At 39.3% G+C, this 25,312-nt stretch overlaps 1 protein-coding gene across 3 annotated transcripts in view; it reads left to right on the plus strand.

Moving 5' to 3' along the window:
* IL1RAP (interleukin 1 receptor accessory protein) overlaps window positions 1-25,312 on the plus strand; it is a 152,196-nt gene that overhangs the window by 70,887 nt on the left and 55,997 nt on the right. The window lies entirely within an intron of this gene.

The following is a 25,312-nucleotide window of genomic DNA, read 5'->3' on the forward strand; positions in this document are numbered from 1 at the left end:
TCAAGGTTCCATGTAATTATGGTGTTCAAATAGACTGACCATACAAGTTACATTAGATAGTGTGCTGCAGAAAATATAATTTTTGCATCAAATAAACATCTCTTCCTTTGGTCTCACAGAGAAGTTGAAGTTTTAAAATGCGGTCAATATCATTCTTTACCCTTTAGTCTGATTTACCTTAATCCTAACCAGTTCTGCTTCATTCATATCTCTAATTGAATTCTGATTTCTTTTAGAGCCTTTTTTTTTTTTTAACATTACTGTGTGGGGAAATCCTAACTTTCATAGCTGCATATCTCTAGCTCTGAGTCTCAGCTGTTACACAGATATCCGAAGTTCTAGGGACCGACCAGGTTATACACAAAAAGCACAACATGTCAAAATTTGGAAATAACCGTTACAACTCAGGTATACATATGACTTCTGTATTAGCTTACAATCTAGGAACCTTTACAATAAGCCTTCCCCTGATAATCTATGCCCTTAATTTCAATTCTCAGAGTTTGCACGTTATAGTTAGTCCATATTAGTGAGGCATTATATTTCCGGTCTTTTTTTTTTTTTTTGACTTATTGACTGACATATTGTCCTTGAGGTTCATTCACTTTATTGTGTGCCTCACAAGTTCCTTCTTTCTTGCAAGTGTTCAATATTCCATTGTGTATATACCTCACTGTTTGTCCATGTACCCATAGGCCACTTACATGCATTGCAAATCATGAATACTGACACCATAAACACCAATGTACAAAAGTCCATTCATGTCCCTGCTTCCAGTTCTTCTAAGTATATAGCCAATAATGGAGTTGCAGGATCATATGGCAACCCTATACCTAGCCTCCTATGGAACCAGCCCTCCAGAAGAGCTGCTTCATTCTGTTTCCCTACGAACAGTGAACAGGTACAACTCTCTCTCCACATTTTCTCCAGCATGTGTATCTTTCTGCTTATTTTGTAAACAGTTTTATTCACACACCATGCAATCCATCCTAAGTAAACAATCAATCGTTCCCAGTATAATCACGGAGTTATGCATTCACCACCACAATCTATGAAGAAATTTCAACTTCTGAAAATAAAAATGAAGAGAGGAACAAAAGCATAAAAAATAAACAGGAGAACCAGCACCACCACCAAGAATCCCATACCCTTCCCTTATATCCCTCTCTTACTGACATTTAGCTTTGGTATATTGCCTTTGTTACATTAATTTGAAGCATATTCCAGTGTTTCTGTTAACCAGAGACCCTAGTTTGTGTTGGCTTTATTTTTTCCATATGCCATCCCATTTTCAATATCTTATAGTGTTAATATTCATTTGTTCTCCCTCATATAAAAACATTCTTATATTTGCACATTTAATCTGTCATCATTGTCCACTTTAGGTTTCACTAAGCTATACAGACGCAGTCTTTATATTCTATCTTTCCTTCTAGTGTCTTATATGCCCCTAGATTTCCTCTTTTGAGCCTACTCACACTCAACTTTGTTCAGTTACTTACAACATTGTGCTACCATCAGATAGAATTGTGCTATTCATTTCTGGATCTTTATAATCAATCCTTGTGAACATTCTGTAATTCTTCAGTATCAAATGTTCAATCTCTGCTCTCTTTCTGCTCCTGATAACCTGTGTTCTCAACTTTAGTGAAGTTCAATCATTAATGTTATTTCATATTAGTGAGACCATGCAGTATTTGTCTTTTTGTTTCTGGCTAATTTCAGTCAAAATAACATCCCCAAGGTTCATCCATATTGCTGTATGCACCATTACTTCATTCTGATGTAATATATCTTATTTTTTTCTCTGTTTTTACCCTTACTGATAGTCTTCATTTCTACACTCTTCTCCAGACCTCTCTCTTCTGTCTTTTCCTATCTACCTGTAGTGCTCCCTCTAGTATTTCTTGTAGAGCAGGACTCTTGTTCACAAATTCTCTCAGTGTCTATTTGTCTGAAAATATTCTAAAGTCACCCTTATTTTTGAATGACAGTTTTTCTGGATATAGAATTCTTGTTTGGCAGTTTTTCTCTTTCACTATCTTAACTGTCTCATAACACTGCCTTCTCTCTTCCATGGTTTCTGCTGACAAATCTGCATATTGTCTCATTAAGCTTCCCTTGTATGTAATGGACCACTTTTTTCTTGCTTCTGTCAGGATTCTCTCTTTGTCTGTGGCATTTGACGATCTGATTAGTAAGAGTCTTGGGGTATGTCTATTTGGATCTCTTCTGTTTGGGGTATGCTGTGCTTCTTGGATCTCTAATTTTATGTTTTTCATAAGAAATGGGAATTTTTCAGTAATTGTTTCTCCATTATTTTTTCTGCCTCTCTTCCCTTCTCTTCTTCTTCTAGAACACCCACAGCATGTATATCAGTATGCTTCGTGTTGTCATCAATTCCCTGAGATCCTGCTCATATTTTTCCATTCTTTCCCTATCTGTTCTTTTGTGTGTAGGATTTCAGATGTTGTGTCTTCTAGTTCACTAATCCTTTTTTCTGCCTCTTCAAATCTGCTGGTGTATGTCTCCATTGTGTTTTTCATCTCTTTTATTTTGCCTTTCATTCCCATAAGTTCTTCCATTTGTTTTTTCAAGCTTTCAAGTTTTTCTTTATAGTCACCCAGTGTCTTCTTTATATACTTTCTCTCTTTTGCCATATCTCCCCTCAAATCTTTGATTTGATTTTTGAATTGATTTAGCATGCTTGTTTGAACATCTTTAATTAGTTGTTTCAACTCCTATATCTCATTTCAGTTGTTAGTTTGTTCCTTTGACTGGGCTATATATATCTTTATTTTTCTTGGTTAGACTCCTAATTTTTTGCTTGTGTCTAGGCATCTGATTTCCTTGATTATTTTGGAGGTCATTTTCACTCCTTTACCCTGGTTTTCTTGTTGTTTGGCTTTGTTCTCTATCTGTACTTTGGCATTCAGTTCAACTTTATTCTAGACCTCTAACGTAGCTTCAGTTGAGAATTTTTTTCAGATGAAATTCAGTTGAGCTTTTTTTTTTCAAATGAGAATTTTTAGCTCTTGTTTTTTTGGTTCTTGCCCTATGTGGAAACTCTTTTTTTTTGAGGATGGTCTCTCCAGATATGATCAACCCCAACAAAAATTTCCTAGTCAGGGCAAGCCCATGTCTCAGGAGGAGGGTGTAATCAGTATCAAATTTCCCTGAGTGTGAGACCCAGCAGGTTTGTCTGACTTTCCTCTCTTGTGCTTTTCCTATCCTGTCCTGCAGGTGCTGCTTGTGAAACCGCAGCTCCTCACTGATGTAAAATGGTATAGAGACTTTAATTCTCAACCTGCCAGGTGTGTGGTTGAGACAGAGGCTGAGGTGGAAAACAAGCTGAAGCTGTTTCTGATTCCCTTGAGGTCTGAATGCTCTGAAGGAGGGTCATCACTTCCATTCACCCCACCCCCATCTCTTGGGGAAGATATGCCCTTTAAGGAATTATCCCCTATACTTGACTTGTTACTTTGTCTCTCAGACCTTCTTAACTCTGCCTTTGCTTGGGTCAGGGCTGAGGACTGAAAGTGCTTGAGGCTTTCTCTAGTGAGCTACTTAGAATACTTTTAAAAAGAATACTTTAGAAAAAATAAGATTAAAATTAAAATAAAATCCCTTTTCAGAGCCAGTCCCCTGCCCCTAAGGTTCACCGGTCAAGAGCTGGAGCTGGTACTCGGTTCAATGTGCTATTTTTCTTAGGATACAGCTCTTTTTCAGTATCCTGAGCTCAGCTAACTCCAAAAGCTTCCCTTTTTTTTTTTTCTTCTCTGTTGGGAGAGACCTCAGGGTTACTTTCCTCCTGTCCCTGGGTTTATCTCTGCTCAAGGGTTGTATTTATCAGTCCCAATTTGTGCATGAAAATTACATTTGGAACTTGATTGAGCTACCTTCCCTCGCTCCTAGTAGAGAATGCTTCTTTTTCCCACAAGGAAGTGTCTCCAGCATCCTGCCCTTCCAGTGAGGGAGGGGTGCCAGCCTCCGCAGACTGGGGACTTTGCTAACTGTTTCCTGCTGAGATTTTGGCCCTTCCACCCATTCTAGACTGGTATATGATGTGTGTCCCTTCACAGATGTCCCCCAAACAGTTGTTTCAGATAGTTCCTGGCTGCTCTAGAGGACTAACTAAATTCCACACCTCCCTTGCCTTGCCTCTCTTGCTTTGATTTTTACTGTTAAATTCCTGGCCTTTTTAAAAAATATATTTTTTATTCACTTTTTAATTTACATAGAGTAAAATTCAATTGGGGGGGACAGATTTTATGAATTTTGACAGATTCATACATCTGTGTAACAACTGACACAATCAAGATACAGAGACATTCTTTTACCCACATAGTTTCTCTTATGCTGCTACTGTGCAGGTGACCAACCAAGCCCTATGTGTTAGTTAGATTCAGGTGTCAGCTTGGCCAGGTGAGCATACCTAGTTCTGTTTCTGTGGACATGAGCCAACGGTATGTGAACCTCATCTGTTGCTAATTACACCTGCAGTCAGCTAGGAGGCATGTCTGCTGCAATGAGTGATGTTTGACTTAATTGGCTGGTGCTTAAATGAGAGAACACAATGTAGCACAGCCTAAGCAGCTTGGCATTCCTCATCTCAGCACTTGCAGCTCAGCCCAGGCCTTTGGAGATGCAGAAAGAAGTCACCCAAGAGAAAGTTGTTGGAACCCAGGGGCCTGGAGAGAAGACCAGCAGAGACCATCCTGTGCCTTCCATGTAAGAAAGAACCTCAGTGGAAAGTTAGCTGCCTTTCCTCTGAAGAACCAACAAAATAAATCCCCTTTTATTAAAAGCCAATCCGTCTCTGGTGTGTTGCATTCCGGCAGCTAGCAAACTAGAACACCCTAGCAACCACTATTCATATAATTTTGCTTTTTCCATATTGTCACATATATACAGGATGGGCTTCTTTCATTCCACATAATCTCAAGATATAGCCATATCACTGGTTGTATCAGAGGTTCATTCCTTGTTGCTGAGTAGCATTCCATTGCAATGATGTGTCACAGTTTATCTATTTATTCCAGAAATAATTAGCCTCACTGTCCCCATTCCCCCTTCCTAGATTGCTGTAATTCTTTCCTTTGTCTTCATTTGTGGTTTCTGTAAGAAAAAACAGAGATAAGTAAAAGATAAAGACAGCCCTTTCTTGACATGTTACACATCTGTGAGACCCATAAGATCTCTGGAACTCAGCCGGAGGCACAAATATAATTTCCCAACCCATCCTTTATTTCTGTTTATGGTTATCTTTAACATGTGACACTTCATTCTTCAAGTACCATCAGTGACTTCCCATTGTACCATGATAAACTCAGAATTGCTTACCCTGTATGACCCTAATCTACTATTCTCAGAACCTCGTAAATCAAATCACCCCACACTTTGTAATCCAGCCCCACCTAATTGAGGGACTGGCTGACTCCCCATGGCTCCCCCCAACCCCATCCTGTACCTTTGCTTACAAGCTTCATTTAGCCTGGGCTCCTCCCCTTGTCTGTACACATTCTACTCCTTTTTCCAGCTTAAATCAGATGCCATCTCTTCCATGATGCTTTCTTTGAACTCCACCCCTCCTGCAGCCAGAATTAAGAGCTAAGAGCTTCATCTGCCCTCATATGGGATGGCACATCTGTTTTCTTTTCTTTTTTTTCTTTTAAGCATTTACTCCATTTTACTTTGTATTGTGGTTAATTGTTAGCCTGTCTGTCCATCCTTTCTTGATAATGAGGCCTTTGAGAGCTGATACCATATTCTATTTGCACCTTTTCCCCCACTGGAGCTTATTATTAGCTGTTGTATGCCACAGATTCTCATTGAGGAACGTTTATTGATTGAAGGACATGGTATAACCCACGGTTCACCTTGCTTTTTGACCCAGACAGAGGAAGTGTCTGAGTGGCTGATAGTTGTAACTGAGGTGACAGAACATCTGATGGGTTCTAAGCAAATGCAATTCTGTTTCTCTATTTGCTGTGACTGTGCTCTTCTGCCAAGGAAAGAAAAAGGTGATTTGATTTTGAGTAATAAGCGACTTGACTCTTAAGTGTCTACCTTTAATGCCTTCCATTGTTCTGCTTAAGGTGATTTCCTACCAGCATGAAATGTTCTCCTTCCCAGACAGTTGATGGAGGAGCTGAGTCATGCTTGACTATACTTAATAAGACAGAAGCAGATAAAGCCTGAGGGAACTGCCTTTGAGGACAGGCTGACATTTCTGACTTCTCTGCTTCTTAAAAGTGGGTGTTATGCGGGAAAGTTAAGCATAAAAGTTAGTTTCTGAGTCACCAGTGGAAACAGGTCTAGATAATGACACGCTATAAGTCAGACAGATGTGACCTGCCTCACTGTTGCATGGCTGTGACCCGTGCCTTCTGATGCTAGCAACCTCTACTCAAGAATTTTTTGCTCCTTATTTAAGATTCTCTCTCAGTATTCAATTTGTCTTAATTAGTAACCACCTTCTTCTCCCCTTTGTCCCTGAAAACTCCCTATGGGTTTTATATTTTTAGGATTCAGTCTAGAAAATACCCATGAAGTTAGCATTGTTTATAAACATATCATATAATAGGGATGGAAGGGATTAGAGACCCTCTGATTCTACTTTTATGTATTAGAGATAAGAAAAACCATGTCCCAGAGAAGGGAAGCTACTTGTCACAGTCAGAGAGCTCCCCTATCACCCTATCAGTCTCTCTTTTCAAACCCCCAAATGGGGAAGCACTCCCTATTTCAGTTATTGAAGGCTATGATATGTCTGAAACTTCTGTATAAACTGTAAATTCCTAAGTATTCTGTTAACAGTTGTGGATTTAGGATCTTTGATGGTGTGTGGTGGTGGGGAGAAGGCGATAGTTCCTAGGTGATGAGTTTGGAACATTTTCCTGCCTCAGAGATTGCAGAAATAAAAAGCTTTGTTACAGCTTTCTAAGCAACCACCTTTATTATCAATTTCTTCATAAGACAGAACCACAACATGGAAAGGCTAAAAGTCCCGAGAGCCAAGTGTCCAGGACTTGACAATTTTTGCCATGGAATATACACCTAAACACACACACACACACACACACACACACACACACACAAAATATACATCTGTACAGTTTTAATTGTACAAACTTCTAAAAGCCCTCTTAGCATGACTGTAGACTTTTTCCCAAGATCTAGTACCTATTTTCCTTTTCTTTCTCTATTTTCTGGTAATTATTTTGGTTTTCTTCAGTGGCAGAACATTGATAAAGCTACTGGTAAGTATGAATGGAGAGAACATGTGTACCCTGTGAAAGGGGCACTGGCAAGAGCAGGGACATTATGTAAGGTGTTCCAAATTTGATTTTTCTGCACCGTTTGCTTTTGCTTCATATATGAAGAGTGCATTTCTCCTGTTTTGCTTTATTTCTTTTAAGAGTTCCGGAGTTCAAAGAAGTTGATATGTAGTTTCTGCTTTCTCTTCCATAATAAATATTTGAGGAAAATATTCTCAATTTTAAGGCTAGTGATATAAGAAGCTGAAAGTAAATTTAGGTGTAAAAATTCAAACTCTGCTCTACTAAGAGTAAAAGAAAACAAAGACTGATATGAACGTAATGTAAACTCTCTTTTGTAGGTGGTTTTTATATGCAGAAATAATGTGTAATATGAGACAATTTAAGAATCTGGAAGCTTGAGCTGTTCATCCTGGCTCTGCCATTAACTCAATCTGTAACCTCATGTATTCTCTCCCCACTCTGGTTTCTGTATATAATTCGTACACTGTATGGGTGGAACTAGATGATTTCTGAAGACCCCTTCCATCTCTAATCTGCAGTGAGTTTCTAAGATGTGTGGTGAATTACAGGTGATTCAGATATACAGAAATTCAGAACGAGATTTCACCTTGGTGTTTTCTCTTTCCAAAACTCCATTCCTTCTCTCAGGAGCTGACACAGTTCTCCAGATGAGTGACCCCTGAAAACCCAGCCACTGAGAAACTACCTCTTGAATCTTCCCACCACTCTATCGTCATTCCCTGCCAGATATTTCTCTAAACCCCATTTCTCAGGAATGCAGCTTTAATGCTTGCTTCACCCTATTTTCTCTCACAGTCTCCGTTTTCAGCTTGTCACTACCAGCCTTAGCCTTCAAGAAAAATCTACATGCTTGACACATTATTAAAATTGAATGAGACTTCATGGCATTTCACAGGTAATGCCTCTGTTAAACACAGTGGCAGGACTGCAGCTTGCATCTCTTTCTCTGGCAGATGATGACAATCTCAAGCTCTCTTTCACTCCAGGCAATTTCCTGAGACTTGCTGGGGAGGTTGCTGACAAGGCTCACAAGATGTGCTTTCCTTTGACTTTGTAGTTGAGCATAGAATATGGCTGCACATCTTGAGGCTGGGGAATCATAATTGAAAGTTGAGGGCGCCTGGTGCACTTTCACTGAATAAGTCTGCCTCACCCTCTGACTGGAAATTGAGATGTGGGGATGGTTGAATCTTTTGAAGGCTTTTAATTTCCATCATGCTGTTGAGTGAAAAAAAGTGAGTTTACTCAGCTACCTTTGCTTTGCTAAGAATTACGTCCATTCATAATCTAAGTAAAAAGTGAGTCCATTCTTAGCCTGCTTTCTACATTTTAGGACTCATGTTAATGTTGGCTTTTCTGTTCCCAATTCTGGTAAAATGAAATACAAAAATAAATAAGCAGCAGACACACACAAAAAAATTCACTTTTTCTATGGACTTTCTGTTTCTAGGTCTCAGTTTTCCTTATCTGTACAATTAAGATAATAATTGTAGCTATAATTCACTGACCTCTTACTATGCCCCAGAGACCATATGGTATTTTCATGTGTGCTCTTTTTTTGCTCCTAAATGTAAGTGTTTGGAGTAAGGACTTTTATGAGGTTCCTATTTAGCTTCATGTACTATTACATGAAGGAATCTGTGGTACAGGATTCTTCTCTCCAGACGTCACCACTGTGGGCAGCCTTGTCACCCAACTTGCTTTCAGCATCAAGGGAAAGACACGTACTTAGGCTTCTTCACCTATAACACAGAAGAAGCGAGAATGATAATGGTATGTCTTGACTACCTGGAACATATGGCAAAGTATGTTCTGTCTCCATAATCTGTTTCAATCTTCCTGAGTTTCATTCTTTGCTGATTTCATCCTCCATTTAGAAGGGGAATGTACTAGGATACTATTTACATTTCCAATACCGACTGGAATATTTGTCCAGAATATGTATTTCGAATATGTATTTCACTTGGTTGGCACAATAGAAAGAACATAGGATTTGGTATGAAAAGAAATGACTCTGTTCTTGCCAGTAGTGATCTCTGAGGCTTTCATCAAGTTACCTCTCTAAGCTCAGTTATCTCATTTGTAAAATAAAAGAGTTGCAACGAGTGCTCTTAAAACCCTCTTATTCTCCGTACTCTCAAACACTTTGCTGGAGGTGAGTACTCATAAGTTAAAAGTCAACATTTGTTGGGCCATAGTCAGTTTGGAATTGCCATATTTGGTTTGGAATTGAGAAAGAGAGGGAGGGCTATAATCTAATATTAAAAACAGGGAAGATTATGTGCATAGCTCTCTACTAAACACTTGATAAGTGTTTTCTCGTTTGCTTTTCAAGCCAGCCTTTGTAGATGTGAATATTTGGTTTACTTGCCCCAGGTCACATGGCAGAAAGTAGCAGAACAAGGATTTGATTTGACACTCCAGTTTCCCCAGATTCCCCAGACTAGCTCTTATAGGGCAGGTAGTTTAGGAATATGAGACTCGGTTTTTGGTCCCACCCTACCTCTATCATTTATTGTTGGTCTGTCTCTCAGACCCATCTTTTGTCTTCTCTTAGCCTCATTCATCTCATCTGTGGAATGGGGGTACGACTGGCTATCCTACATGAACCAGAGGCTACCCATCATATGTAAATCCTATGTGTTTTGGGATTTTACAATAATGTAGGAAACACCTTGACTTACAATTCTGTTTCTTGAATGGAGATTTGAAGGCAGAAACCATATTTTTTCTGCCTATTGTCCATATCCCTTAGCACTCTTAGGATCCCAAATAAATATTATGTAATAATGAAAATAATGAGAATGAAGGCTGCTTGATTATTATATGAGAATAGTAATTGGAACTTGACATCTTAATCATAGGTCAGGAAAGATAGCTTAATGGGAAAGAAAGACAAAACCAGCTAATGGCTGTTTGGATTTTTCCAAGTATACTGTGCCCTACTTGACATAGCCCAGTTTATTTATTGTCACAACAGCCCTGTAAAGAAAATCATTCCTTTCAGCAGCATGAAGATGCTTATTACAGTTATTTTTTTTAAGAATATAATGGAGCCCTGGTACAGAAGAGCACATCCAGAATCCATTCTTTAGCCTGCTGACCCCTGCTGCCACTGTGATGAGAGAGAGGTACAGAGCCTATTCTGCATGGCTATTAGATGATACTACCCCATAGTTTTCCTTATTATGCACAGCAGCAGGAAGAGTAGTGGCTAGACTCTTACTGGTCGTAAGTACAAGATGATTAGGGGTCTTTATGCTGATGCTCCAAAAGACCAGTTGTGAAATGACTTGATGAAGACCAGGAAAGAAGTGCTAGCTTCTCTACAGCTCTAAAATTCTCCAGTGAACCTAGGGTTTTACTCAAAGCTTCTGCCATAAGAAAAACTGTAGAAAATCAAACTGTCTTCACAAACTCACAGTGGCAGCTCAGCATGCAGGGATTGAGTGAAAGCCAAATGTTTCAGAGATCCTAGAATATGGTTTCTGTAACAATGGTCAGACTCTGAAAGAGCCACAACTCAATAGGTAATTTGATTTTGTACCTCTGAGTGTCACCTATGTATGTTCTGAATTCATCCTTCATGGGTTGGGTTGTCTTCATTTGTGGAGGTCTGCTTGGGTTCGCTTTCTGTTTCCACTCGTTTTCTTCTTTCCTTTGTTTCATAAAGGAGAAACTTCTCGTGTTTGCTTGTTAATGACTTTTTCCATACTTTTATAACTAGCCAGACCTGCCACTTCCAGTTGATTTAGGAGTCGGACAGTATTAGAGATAAAACTTGTTCTGGGAATAAACTCTAGCAACCCTTGCAAACTGATAGCTGTGACTTTGGTTTCTCTCCCCAGACTTTCTGTATTTGGCATTCTTTCTTTATCTGGAAAAACTTATTATCTGCTCAGGGCTATTTTCTTCAAACTATTCAATCAAGAAGACTCCCTTTTTTTTGGTGGGAGTAAGATGTACCTAATTGCTTGCTAAAGGAAAGCCTTCTGCTGAGATATTTGCTGACTTGTTTTTTTTTTTTAACTTTACAAGCAACATGAGAATGAATAATGGGTGCTCACAACCTCTCCAGCTCTTCCTCCCCTCCCCTACCTTTTCTCTCTTCTTTTTTGTGGCTTAGTTGACAAATATGAATCTCCAGAAACATTTGTAGACCTTTGTTTGAGGAGATCTTTCCTGAATAAAAAAATATCTAAGTTTTAATTATAGTTTTTCCATTGTAAATCACTCTCGAGGTAAGTGGAGTTTGAAGATTTTTTGAAAGAATTAGCAGGTAGTTTATTATAGGATATGCTGGAAAAAATATTCAGTTCATTTACATTCTTTTCTCTTCTGAGGGGGGAAAATGTGTTTTTAAAGGTAAATATTAACCAAAAAATATGGCCTCATGGGGAAGGTAAAAATGCAAAAATAGTTAAGCCACCAACTTATTTTAACAAATGAAATTGTTAAAAGATACTGCTATCAGTCAGGATGATTTAAACTGCATTCCCATCCCAGCACAGCCCTGAGACCAAAGAGCATGCCAGACAGAACATTAGCAATGAGTTTTAATTAGGGACTGAGGGACAGGAGAATAACTCTACCAGTGGCAGCTGGTTGGGAAAGGAGGTCTGTACTATGCCCAAAACCCAGAGAAAGGGCATGCCAAGGTGGGGTGCAGTTGGGGATCTTATAAAGTTCAACAGACTCCTGCAAGATTTGGTTGCAATGGAGTCTCTGCCGAGTACCGTGAGAGTTGGCTGCCAACAGTGATTAGGTAAGGAGAGTTTTTATGAAGGTCTGCTCTCTGGTCATGTGGGCGCTTTCCCTAAGGGAGGGGGTACCAAACCCCAGGCATCCACAGTCCACCCCCATGCGGCAGTTTGTGTTGACCATAGGACAGACACTGTGTTCATATTCTGCAAGAGTATAAGAGACAACAGAACATTAGGAGTCCCTCACACAGAGATAACAGTCCTGCAAAGTAGTGCCATGATGGGCAAGAAAGGGAATTAAGCCATCTACTGATATTTAACAAAACTTGTGATTTCAGTATTAAATGAGAATATTCTTCCAGATTTTCTGTTGTGCTGAATTCTGCCAGAATTGTAGTTCTATTCATAGGGGTCACAGTCCAAGGCTGACTGGTGACATCCGACAGTGGCAGTTCAGTGCATACCTAGCATTGTGAAAGCATTTAGAGAAGCCTACTGCAGAAAGGTATTTGCTATGACTCTAAGGGCAAAAAGAATATAAGCTAAATTTCCATTAGTAGGCGGATACCACAACTTTTCTCCCTGCAATTGCAGGGAACTTTCTGGAGTGAAATCCACAGTTAGCCTGGGCATAAGTAGTGTCCAGAGTCATGCATACTGTGAATTGAGGTATGGATATTCCAGGTTTGTTACATATGCAACTTTTGGTATTTTTTTGTATAAACAGTGGTCTAATACTTAAATTTTGGGTGACTCCAGTATCTATCAGCTTAGGATTCCCAACCACCATGGCTGCATTGGCCAAGACCATGGCCAAACAACCTAATTTTCTTCAATTTCGAATGCTTGTAGTGCAGCCAAGAGCAAGCTCTTTTCAATACCTTGTTGTGGCTGTAGTGTTGCTGGTCCTTGTAACTGAATTTGCAGTGATTGCATGGGCCCCACCGTTACCAGTTCATCAGGGGCAGGAGCAGCTGCTTGAGCCTGTGAACTGAGGCTGGTGAGGGCTGCATGTTCACTGCTCCAGACATTGCTCATTGTCTTTTAAAAGCCCACTCATCCTTTCACTTAACCCTGCTGCTATGGGGTTGTAAGGCAAATGAAATGTCCTTAAGATGTCATGTTCAATAGCCCAGACTTGGGTTACTTGTACAGTAAAAGGATCCCCCCATCACTGTCCACATGTGTAGGGACTCCAAAGAATGCACTGAGCTTTTCTAAGCTACGTATTATAGCTCTTTGGTTAGCTTTCCCTACTGGGAAGGCAAGCAACAGTCTAGTAGCCATAGCTATGGCTGTAGATATCTATCTTCAGATAAGGGAAGGGGCCTAATGTAATTGATCTGCTATCTAGTGACTGGAACCTTCTTGCAGCCAGTGTGACCAAGTTGATGAGGAAGCATCCCTCAGTGTCACAGTGAGCAGAAGGAACAGGTGTCCACGACTCCTTTCTGTTGTTGTCTGGTGATGGACAGCTGAAATTGCTGTGCCAGTCTTCACAGACTCTGGTACCCTTAGTGTCCTGTCTTTCTATGCAACCATTCAGCAACCTCGTGTGATGTTGGCTTTCGACTATAAATTTTTGCTAAAGCATCTGCTTCAATATTGCCAGGTAAAGAATTAGTGTTATGGGCAGAGACATAAGACAAGTTACCTTTCACTTGTGACAGGTAGTCCAGATACCTTCCCACATTTCTTTTCTCCATAAGAGGCAGTAGACAACAGTCCATTGTTCTTGCTTCCACATGGCCATCCACACTGCTCGGCCCTGGTACACTTCCCAGCTGTTATCACAAATAGTCAGTGCATCTCCTGGTTCGTGAACAGTGACCGTACAGCCCATAATTTAGCCCACTGGCTGCTTTGCGTAGTCCCCGTTTCTCACCATATAATATCCATACTAGGTTATATGGCTACTGCTGTCCAGGTGGCAGGCTGCCCAGGTGCTGATCCATCAGTATACCAGGCAGACTTAGGTATACTGCCACATCCATCAGTGGATGAGAGAGTCACCTAAGGAGGATCAGCAGGGAGGGGCAACCGGTGTTCTTCCGCATCGGCAACTGGTCTCAGGATATCATGCATTTTTGCACTTAAGGGACTGTTGCTGAAAATGCTCTTCTGTAGCAGATAAGCTTTCCATTTCATAATATGCTCAATTGTGCACTACCAGAGTAAGGCTTAGTGGCATTGTCCCATATCTACCCCTGTATGGAGATGGCTGGTCTTAATTTCACAGGGTATTTCTGAGTTAGTCCTTTAACTTGCACAAAGGCATTATAGGAAACACACAATTGTTTTCCTAAGGGTCTGTATTGTAGTCCAGCTCTTTTAACTCACTTTGCCTGATGCCTTTCCCTTTAGCCCTCTCCAAATCCAGTATCGGTAGTGGCCGTGTCTAATTCACAAGGCACCTCTGGGTCCATCCCCCAGAAAGCCTCAGCCAGTGCAATGGCCCATTTAGCTTTTTCAGAAGCAGTCTTCTTGGAGATATCCCATTCCCAGGAATAGTTTTACCTAATCAGAATATACACAGGTTTTAACATTTGGGCTGAGTGAGGAACGAAAGATTTCCAACACCCCCAACATTCCAAGAAAGCCATTAGTTGTTGTGGTATATGTGGCATAGGAAAACATTGTATCTTATCAGTTGCTACAAAAGGAATACATTTGCCTTTCCCAGCCATATGATATCCAAGGATTTGATAGGGCAGCCAAGGCATGGCAGTCCACAATGATCAATTGTCCATCTCCAGCTGTTAAGATGAAATAGCAATGAGCTTGAGACTTCCTTTAGTTCTGGAAAAGAGTTACTTGTTAACATGGCATCATCAATATAATGAAATAGAGTTACAGTTTTCTAATTAGGAGAATCCTTTGCACAGAGCCTGTGGCAGATGGTCAGGTTATGTGAATAGCCTTGCATGAACACAATGAAAATCCTTTGTTCTCCATCCCCAGTGAAGGCAAAAATGGGTTGCCTGGCCATCTTTAAAGAAACACTAAAGAACTGAGTGCTAATTCCTTATAGCAAAGTACCTCTGGAACCACAGCATTCAAAGGTAGCAGCACTCCATCCTTTGCCTCCCAAGCTTCTTCTTTGTTCTCCTTTTCATCATTGGATAAAGAATCTATGGGATTCAAAGCTTTTTGATCCCAATCAGGGGAAGTCAGGATGTGTGTCATGTGCCCCTTGGTCCATCTGCACCCTCTTACCAGCATGCCAATATTTCTAAACTCTTATCTACATGGTGTAGCCTCTCATCCAATGCATCCTTCAAATTTGCTCATTTCGCTATCTTTCCAAGACTGTCTGCTGTAGCTGGCTACACTTTACACAATGGGTGACTGACTACAGTGCAATCAAGCAAGTGTACAAGTCCTTCACACATCAAGGAAGCAGGCCATTCTGCTGGTATTCCTGGGATTACCCCCGCACAGTCTCCTTTCCCCAGATTCATGCTCTCTACAGCCAGCAGATTTTTGGTCTCCTGACTGGCCCGTTGAATGTTCCAGCCCAGCACAACCCTGAGACCAAAGCATACACCAGACAGAAGATTAGACATGAATTTTAGTTAGGGACTTAGAGACTGTAGGTAATTCTTCCCAATGGCAGCCAGTTGGGAAATGGAAGTCTGCACTTTGCCCAAAACCAAGAGAGAGAGCATGCCAGGGTTGGGGTGGAGAGGTAAAATTTGCCTGCCGTCAGTGATTAAGGGAGGGGAGTTTTAATGAATGTCTGTGCTCTGGTAGCATGGGCTGCTACCTGCTTAAGGCCCTACCTTTTCCCTAAGAGAGGGAGCCCCGACCCCTGAGCTGCCATGAGCTATAAATAAGGTGATTCAAAACGTTGAAACCAGCACTTCTCCAACTTTTCTGTGCTTAGTAATCACCTGAGGATCTTGTTACAATACAGGCCTGGTTATGACCTGAGAGTCTGCAGTTCTGATATTCTCCAAAGGGATACTGATGATGCTGGTGGGTTATGGGCAATTTTGAGTTAACAAAGCTTTAAAAAAGATAATTTGTTTCTCATGTAAAATCTAAAAGTAGGAACTTCAGGGCTGGTGAGGCAGTTGCATAAATTATTCAGGGTTCTACCACCTTCTAAGTTTGCATTCCACCATCTCTAGGGTCTGGCTTTTTTTCCTTTCAGTCCACAATGTAGCTCCAGTTATCACATCCATGCTCAAAAGTAGAAGAATGGAAGAAATGGGATGGTAGCAGGTGCATAGAACCAGTTGTCTCTTAAGACAGGAATCTACTCCATGACAGTTTCACACATGCTTCATCGGTCAGAACTTTGTCAACTGACCACCCCACCTGAGAGGCAGGCTGAGAATTGTGACCTTTATTTTTGATGATGATATGCTCAACTAAAAATCCCCATACTCTAGAGAATGGGAAGATTGGGGATGTGGTGATTGGGGCATGTTTAGCAACCTCTGCCATAGATCTAGAAAGAGCAAATGTTTTTCAGAGATCACTTAGTAAATGACAGTCTATAGATGAATTGTAAGGCATATGTATATAGAATATTTCAGTTTGTATGGTACTTTAATCCTAGGCTTATTCAATTTTTATAACTAGACTCATAAGCTTCATTTCTGGATGTGGAAACTGAGGTTCATAACAGTTGACGGCCTTCACTGGTCATAAAATCTATTGTGGTCAACCCTTTTGAAAGTTGCATACTCCTACTTCTCTTTTCTCTCCTCTCCCCTACACACACATTCATGACCCCTCTTCTCAGGCTCTTTTTTTATTTTTTTGTTCCATTGGCTTGTCACCTTAAGCCATACTATGTAATATATACTTTTCATATACAGTATATCAACATTTATTGTCATTTAGGATAAATAAAAGAGTTGTGCTCCTGAAGACCTTTGTCTGTTTTCTTCTCTGATGCATCCCAATCACATACATTAGTATTTGCCCATGATAGGATGCTCTGTAAATATTTTCAAAATGAATAAATAAAGCCAATAAGTGTTGAAGCCTGCTTTTGAACCTTGTGTGTTCTCCCCATTACCCAAGCTCTGTGGTATATGCCTCCTCTATTAGGGCTCCTGCTAATGTTTTAGTCTCTGGCACTTGTATCTCTTGCCTCAGGGACTTACCCACGATTAACTTGTTGATTTACTCTTTGTCTTCTTGCCACTCCTTCAATGCAGCCAGCCAACCTAATTTGTTTGCTCACATCTTCGATCCTCTCTGGACCAGAGTTCCAGGCTAATATTTCCTGAACAGTCACGCATACCGCTAGAAAAAACAAAATTATGCAAAACTAGCAGAAGGGATTTAAAACCAGCTTCTCTGTTTGATTTAGTCTTCTGACCCAGCTTAGATAGGACCACTAGAATATGCTGATGAGACAGTTTTGAAAGTGACTCCATTTGCATTGGACTTCAGTTTGGAATGTAAAAGGTGACTGGTTCTGTTTTCAGCCCAATCTCAGGACTACTACCTCTACCCTGACCTCTTTTTATATGTGCACTAAACTAATGCTATCGTATACTTAATATAATAGTATTATGCACTGGCTTAGAAGCCTGTTACAACTGTCGGCTTATTCCACCAGGTATTTTAGTTTGGTTTATTTTGTATCTATGCCTTTCTTCTTCTATGATTGTTAACTTCTTGATGGCAATGTCCCATCTGGATTTATGCAGCTTTAGCTATTATGGCACTCCTATCATATACCAGGACCTGTAATTTTCATACAACATTAGAAGATGGGTAGACATGTTTTACATGTGGAAACTCGAGTCAGAGAGGAAAATAGTTTTAATGTCATATGTTAGGTAAATAGGATATGGCCAATAATGGCACATGGAATGTAATTCAGCTTTAGGTTTTCCAAAATTCAGGTCTTTCTCTCTTTCTTTTCTATACCTTAGTTTTCTGAGTTTTTATATTTACATGACTTTGAATCTAACAACTAGCACAGTGCCTTGCTCACAACATGTTCACAATAAATGTTTAATAAACACAAATACATGAATAGCTTTTCTGTGGGAAATATCCTGCTTTGACTGCATAGATTTGAGACAAACCTCCTAGATCTAAGTTCAGGCTGCTTTTATTTGTGCTACCACTCAGGCAAAAGTAAGTCAATTAATCTCTCTGTCTCCGTTTCCTGGCATGTAATGTGGGAATGGGCATGAAAGCCCAAGAGGGTGTTGTGAGATTAATTAGTTAAAATGTATACCCCGCTATATAAATGCTAATTGCTGTCAGGAGCGTGGGTTGGATTTTCCAGTGACTTACTTTGCCAGGCTTTGCACATTTCCATTAGTCCTCTGTGCCACCAAGCCCCAGTCTTAAGAAATCCTTTGGCTGAAGGAAATGATGGCTTTGTGGTTCCTCATGTTGAGGAGCCAATTTAAAGCAGATTTCCACTGTGGAGTAAACTGGATAAGAAGGGGCATTTTAAACAAAAATGTAATTCACTGTGCCAGTAATTTGCTAAATTCCCTTTGCTGTTATTAAAGACAAATCTATTTGCATAACAGCTTCTCCCCAGTCTTTTCTTCGGCTGGTGCCTGCCGTGAATCATATAATTAATTTGGTATTACATGACACTCCAGCCCGTTGCCATAGATTTTATTTTTATTTGTTCATTGAATAATTTAGAAAGCTCTGACAAAATACCCTCAGGTGGCTGGCTAGAGAAGCTTAAAACTCACAGAATTAATTTCAAATAGGCAAATACCCCAAAGTAAAAGCTCAATAGTAGTACCATACTTGCTAATGTTTATGAATACTAATACATATGTTTTCAGTGCCGGTTGCAGAGGAGCCCAGTTTAATTTATAGATGTATCCATTGGGTCCATGAAACATTCTTTGCGGGAGATAATAGCAGGTATAATTATTTCCTTTTCCTTTTAAAATGGATTGTATTTAATTTTATTGGAAAGATATTAAGTCAGTAGAGTTGGCCAAAAAATCTTGGTTATTGATCTATATTTAAATTTTAGTATGTGAAGGCCTCTAACAAATGCTATTTTTTTTTTTAAAGTCTGCTCTTGGTTTATGTTATGAAAGGAAAATTCTGACTTCCCTTATTAGTCAAATAGGCAATGTTAGCCACCATTAAAATATCCCCTAAGTCTCAGTGGCTTAACCCAATAGTTTTATTTTTCATTCGTATCACAGCGCCTTGAAAGTAAGATGACTTTCCTCAACAGTTCTACTCAGAGAAATGGCAGGGATTCAGGCCTCTTCCATCTTATGATGCTAACATTTTCAAAACATGGGCTTCGGGGTCTCCATATAATTGGAAGAGGGAGCACCAAATATTAGTTTGTAGAATATTTCTAGCCACAATCCATTGGCCAGAACCAATCACATGGCTCTAGCCCAATTACTATGTAAATGTAGTTTTTTCATATAGGCCAAACAAGAGAAACCAGATTTAGTGAGCTTCTGTATAGTCTCTGCCACAGTCTTCCCTTGTTGTCAATGAAATCCACTGCCTATTCCCTCCTAAACTGGTCTGCCTGTAAAGGGCATGCTAGCTTTCCTTTTCCATATCTATCCCTTTCACAATCACCGTTCTGTCATTTTTCAAGAAAAAATCTACTTGCCACTTGACCTCTGTCTTAATATTGATCATCACCCAGGGCTATAAAGACCTCCAGGGGCCAAATAAAATGATAATTTGAAATACCGGTGTCAGAAAGCCTCCTTTAATCAACTGTGACACCACCAACCCCTGAGCAGGGCTTCCACCTCCTCTTCAGTTTACCAATGACCCTGTTAAGAGTGAGGCATAACTTCAGAACTAGGGTCTTCTGGTCCAAGTTGGGGTGATCTGAATTCGGGTATATTGTAGAATATGGTTGCAGAAATGTTGATAATCTTGATTTAATGGTCTTGCTTCTATCATCACCTTGTTTGGGTCAAAGAATGCAGACTTGTTGAGGTTAATGCTTTTGGGAATAGCATAAAGAATGTCTTTACGGAGTTCAGAAGGAAATGACACCTTACTTCATCCGGACAATAAACTTTCATATGGCTAAGTTCAGGTATCATCTGCTGTCCAATTGTCTCTCTCTTTCTGTCTCTAAACTGATGACTGTCAAATCAATGCATTTTAATACAATTTTTGGAATTCAAAAATGAAATTGGTACTTTTTTTAACAAAGTACATATGATAAGGAAAGCTTTGCCAATTAGATTACATGGCGGATATTTCCTTCCTTCCTTCCTAATTATTAATTATTATCAAAGAAATCATGAACAAATCATATCAAAGCACAGAGGCCTATTTTTTTGTATGCTGTATGGTGCGGGTCACATTTCATTCTTTTTCCATGTGAGTTTCACATTATTTCAGCACCATTTGATGAATTTTTGGTTGTTTTGTGGGGGAAGTGCATGGGCCAAGAATCAAATCTGGGTCTCCCATGTGGCAGGTGAGAATTCTACCACTGAACTACCCTTGCACCTACCAGCCCCTGATGGTCTTTGTAGTCCTGGATGATGATCAGCATTAAGGCAGAGGATAAGAGGCTTTTAAACGTCAATATATTAAAGAGCGTACATGAAAACAATGCTGTTATTTCTGCCACTGTTGACTACTCCATTTACTTCATCTGGCATTTCCCATCTATGTTTTGCTCACCAATATATGTGTATTTGCTATCTTTCATTTAATCGATTCTGAGTATTATCTTTTTTTTATTATAGTAAATGAAGACTCTCTCTTTGAAACTGCTATCCCTCTGCTTTTCCCCTCCATTCCTCTCTCTATACTATTATAATGTTTGATTTTATCAATAATAATTTAATTAATATGCCTTCACATATTAATCAACTGTGATTATGTTACCTTTCTTATTTTGGAAGTCATCAATTGCCTTGATTTTTATATGTTCATTTTTCTATTCTCCTTCTAGTAATAACAGTTCATTGCCAAGCCTGCTAGCGCAGCTGTCATCCTGGGATCTCCTTCATGTCATTCTGGGGCTCCCTTCTCTGTCCTATATTGAGTCCCATATTTCTGGATCCCTTGTCTTCCTCCTTCTTGTTTTCTTCTCTTATTTTGGTAGAGCACACCCCACACAGTTTACTGGTAAAGAGTATATGGAAGTTAAATGGATTCTTTAAAAATGTAACTTCATGCTTGATCGATAGTTTGGTTGGGTTTCAACTCAAGATTGGAAACAAGTGTCCTTCAAATATGTTGTTTCATTGTCTTGTTTTTGAAAAGCCATTCTGATACTTGCTATTTTGATTGTGACCTTTTTGTTTGTTTGCTTTCCTTTTTTACTCCCTGATAGCTTATCGAATCTTTCTCCACAATTTTTCAAAATATGTTTGTGATGTAAGTCCATTTCAGTTGACACATTTTGTTAATTTAGAAGTTTGTGTACTTCAGTTCTGTAATCTTTTTTTCTTTGAATTATCTGAGAGATTTTTCCTATTTTTTTTGGGGGGGGGGGCTCCTGTTATGGAGATGTTGGAAACCCTGGATTGGTCTTCTAACTTTCTTGTCTATTTTTTTTTTTTTTTTGCATAGACAGGCACCGGGAATCAAACCTGGGTCTTTGGAATGGCAGATGAGAATTCTGCCACTGAGCCACCGTTGCACGACCCTATTTCTTTTATTGTTTATTTAACATTTTAAGCTGAAAATCTTCAATTTTAACTTCCATACATTTCATCTATAGAGTTTTCGCTTTTTGCAATATTTTTTAATTTCATTTTTTTGTTGTAGCATCCTATTCTTGCTTCACAGACGTAATGAGTTTCTTATCTCTGAGAATTATTTTTTATTTATTTTTAACTTTTCGTTTCCTTCAGTAATCTTTGTTTTCTTCAAGTTTCTTTTACTTTGTTTATTTGGACTTACCTTTCATGGTAGACATTTTTCTTAGATGCCTTCTTGGCTACCTGCCCATATTTAAAAAGAAACAGTTAAGACTCTCATTAAAAGTTCTAAATATGAGCATGAGGCCTGTTGAGCTTTTCTTTTGTATCAGGTGGCTGTACAATTTGTTAAAGAGTTTCTGATGTTGAGATTTGCTAGGGATAAAGGTCTGGCTGCCCTCATTCTTGGAGCCAAATGGGGGAAGCTGCTCAGTACTAAGAGAGCGTGCTTGAAACCATGGAGGTGACCTTTTAATACAACTTTCAACCACGCCTCTGTATTTTAGCACTCTTCCCATGTATGCAGTTTTAAGGAACCTGATTGTATTGCCAGCATAGGATAGATTGTTCGTGTTGGTAACAAACAAACCCCAATTCTCTGTGCCTTAAAATAGCAAAGCTCTGCTACATGTCATCTACATTGAGGGACCCAAGTTAAGGGAGTCTTGCTCAGTCTCTGTGCTTTCATATTTACCAAGGCAGATGCAAAGGGAGCATGGTAAAATGTACCTTAGCCCTTAAAACACCCACCACAAGTGACACTCATTTTATTTTATTGGCCAAATTAAGTCACAGGAAAACTCAGAAACTGGAGTGAACAGTACTGATGACTCTATCCTAATGCTGCCTGTCCTTGGACCTTTTCTGAATTTTGCTTTGTAGATTGGTATGTGTTCTCGCTTTCCTCGGCTGATTTAAGATTTATCTTTTTGAATCTGCTAAGCAGTTACTAATTGTCCATTCTGATGTTGCTATTATATTCTCTCCTGTTCTCAATGTTATTTAGGATTATATCTTGAAAAAACTATTTTACTATAGTTTTTTTAGTGGAATTTCAGAGAGAAGTGAAATCGCATGTATATATTCAATTTTCCATATGTACCTGAAAATATGTTGCTGTAATTTTCCATATACGGAATGAGCAGTTATATTAAGAATATGTGTAAAGAATAGGAATGTATATATTTCACCAAAAAATATTAACAAGTATGTATTGCTGTGAACTACCTGTTTTTTTGGGGGTTTTTTTTGTTTTGTTTTTTTGGCATGGGCAGGCACCAGGACTCCAACCTGGTCTTCTGCATGGCAGGTGAGAATTCTGCCAATGAGCCACCATCACACCACCCTGTGAACTATATTTTGATCTTTCCAATCCTTTTTCTGTATGCTGGGTTTAAAAAGTACCTCTAAATGAAAATATAGCAATTATAACTAATAGTTATTTCTTGGGTCTTGGAAAAGCTGATTTGTTAAATTTCCCAGAAACTTACTAAGGTGAAAGATCCTTTTGCCAGGCAGAAATCTTCAAATTCTGTTCTTTTATTAAAAGTAAAGTAGCCGCACTTTAGTTATTCTATTATTCATCTACTGCCACGATAATAGTACATAAAACAACAAACTTTACTGTCATTTATTTTTTTATTTATGACACGTGTTTTTGTTCATGAGTCTATGGGTGGCTGAGGCAGTTCTGCTGAAAAGAACTTGCTCGGCTGATCTAGGCTGGGCCAGGTCTTGCATCTTTGGTTAGCTGTTGAAGAACCAGATAGCTGTGCTTCTTGAGTATATTAGCTAGGGTTCTCTAGAGAACCTGATCAGCAGGAGATATCTGTAAATATAAAATTAATGAAAGTGTCTCACATAACCATGGGGATGTAGAGTCCAAGGTCTGTAGGGCAGACCACGAGCTGGCAGCTCCAGTGAAGGTCCTCAGTGAACTCTCAGGAGAGGCTGGTTGGCTGAAGCAGGAAGAGTGATTGTCTCTTCTGATACCTCCTTAAAAGCCTTCTGACGATTAGATTAAGCACCACTCATTGCAGAAGACACCCACCTTAGCTGACTGCAGATGCAACCAGCTGTGGATGCTGCCAATGTGGTCAGGATTTAAGCCCATGAAATGTCCTCATAGCAACAGATAGGCCAGCATTTGCCCAACCAGACATCTGGACACCACCACCTGGCCAAGTTAACGCATGAACTTGGTTATGATATTGGGTTGGTCAACTGGGTTCTTCAGCTCTCCTGCATGTGATCTTTTATCTACTAGTAGGCTGCACTGGGCTTGTTCTCATGATAGTAGCAAGGTTTCAAGATAAAAAAGCAAAAGCCCACAAGACCTTTTAATTTCCATGCTTGTGGCTGACTCGCCCTCAATTTTCTGTGTTTTGTTGGCCAGTGCACATCACAAGGACAGCCCAGGTTCAAGGGGTGAATGTATAGATTCCCTTTCTTGATTGGGTGACTGATTCATCAAATTGAACAGAGTGTTGATACAGGGAGGAGTGCAAATAAAAGCTGATTTTGCAAACTTTGTCTTCCGAAGTTATCAAGTATTAGAGCATTAAAAATATTTTTTGATGATAAATATGTGAATTGGGAATATTGCTTAGGAGCTTAAAGGATTGAGTGGACCTGATATAACCAAATTCCTTTTGTTCCTGTTTATGAACAGATTTCCTTAGTGCTTTTATATATATAAAATTTGAGTAGATGTCTAACTGCTTTCATTCAGAAACAGCCCATCCAGATCATTGAGATACATTTCCAATAAAAGTTTATGTTTCATACTTAATAATTACTCACAAAACTTGAAAATACATATTATTTAAACTATATTTACTGAAAATCATAATAAAATTCATACCAGAAGAAAAAAAAAACTTTTTAGCACTTAGAGCATTTTATATTACACTGGAATAAAATGATGAAGACCAGAAAAACTATCAGCCTAAGAATACATTCCATTAAAGTAATATTGTGTGTAGAGATAGTGGAATTAATACAAATTCATGAAGAAAAGGAATAGTAGAGAATTTCCAACCACTAAAAGAAAGCTTGTCAGGTGGGCCATGGTGGCTCAGCAGGCAGAGTTCTTGCCTGCCATGCTAGAGACCTGAGTTCAATTCCCAGAGCCTACCCATGCAAAAAAATAAATAAATAAAAGCACATTAAAAAAATTAAGAAAGCTTATTTACATATTTTACAATACCACACAAATGGTATTGGTGTGTGGCAAATCACTACTCTATTGAATATACTTGAAAGAGTTATGTAACTTTTATTTTTAAGTGCCATTATTTACAATATAACTGTAAATGTATCCTTTTCAATGATTATACTTAAGATTAAAAATTTTAGATGTCAAATTAAGAAAGATGACAGTTAAAAGTACATGCACAGGAGCAGTGCGATGGTGGTTCAGGGGCAGAATTCTCACTCGCCATGCCGGAAACCCGGGTTCGATTCCCGAAGCCTGCCCATGCCAAAAAATACATGCGTATGCATATGTATATATGTTAAGGAATGTGAAGAAAAAAGAAAACTGTTTTAAGATGTTGTTGTGGGGCTTGCAGGACTGTCACTCGGCCTCTGCTCTGTCCTCCTGTCTTCATATGTTGACATCTTGAACTCTCTATCCGGATAACAC

Source organism: Tamandua tetradactyla, chromosome 10 (genome assembly GCF_023851605.1).
Source record: "Tamandua tetradactyla isolate mTamTet1 chromosome 10, mTamTet1.pri, whole genome shotgun sequence".
Lineage (NCBI taxonomy): Eukaryota > Metazoa > Chordata > Mammalia > Pilosa > Myrmecophagidae > Tamandua > Tamandua tetradactyla.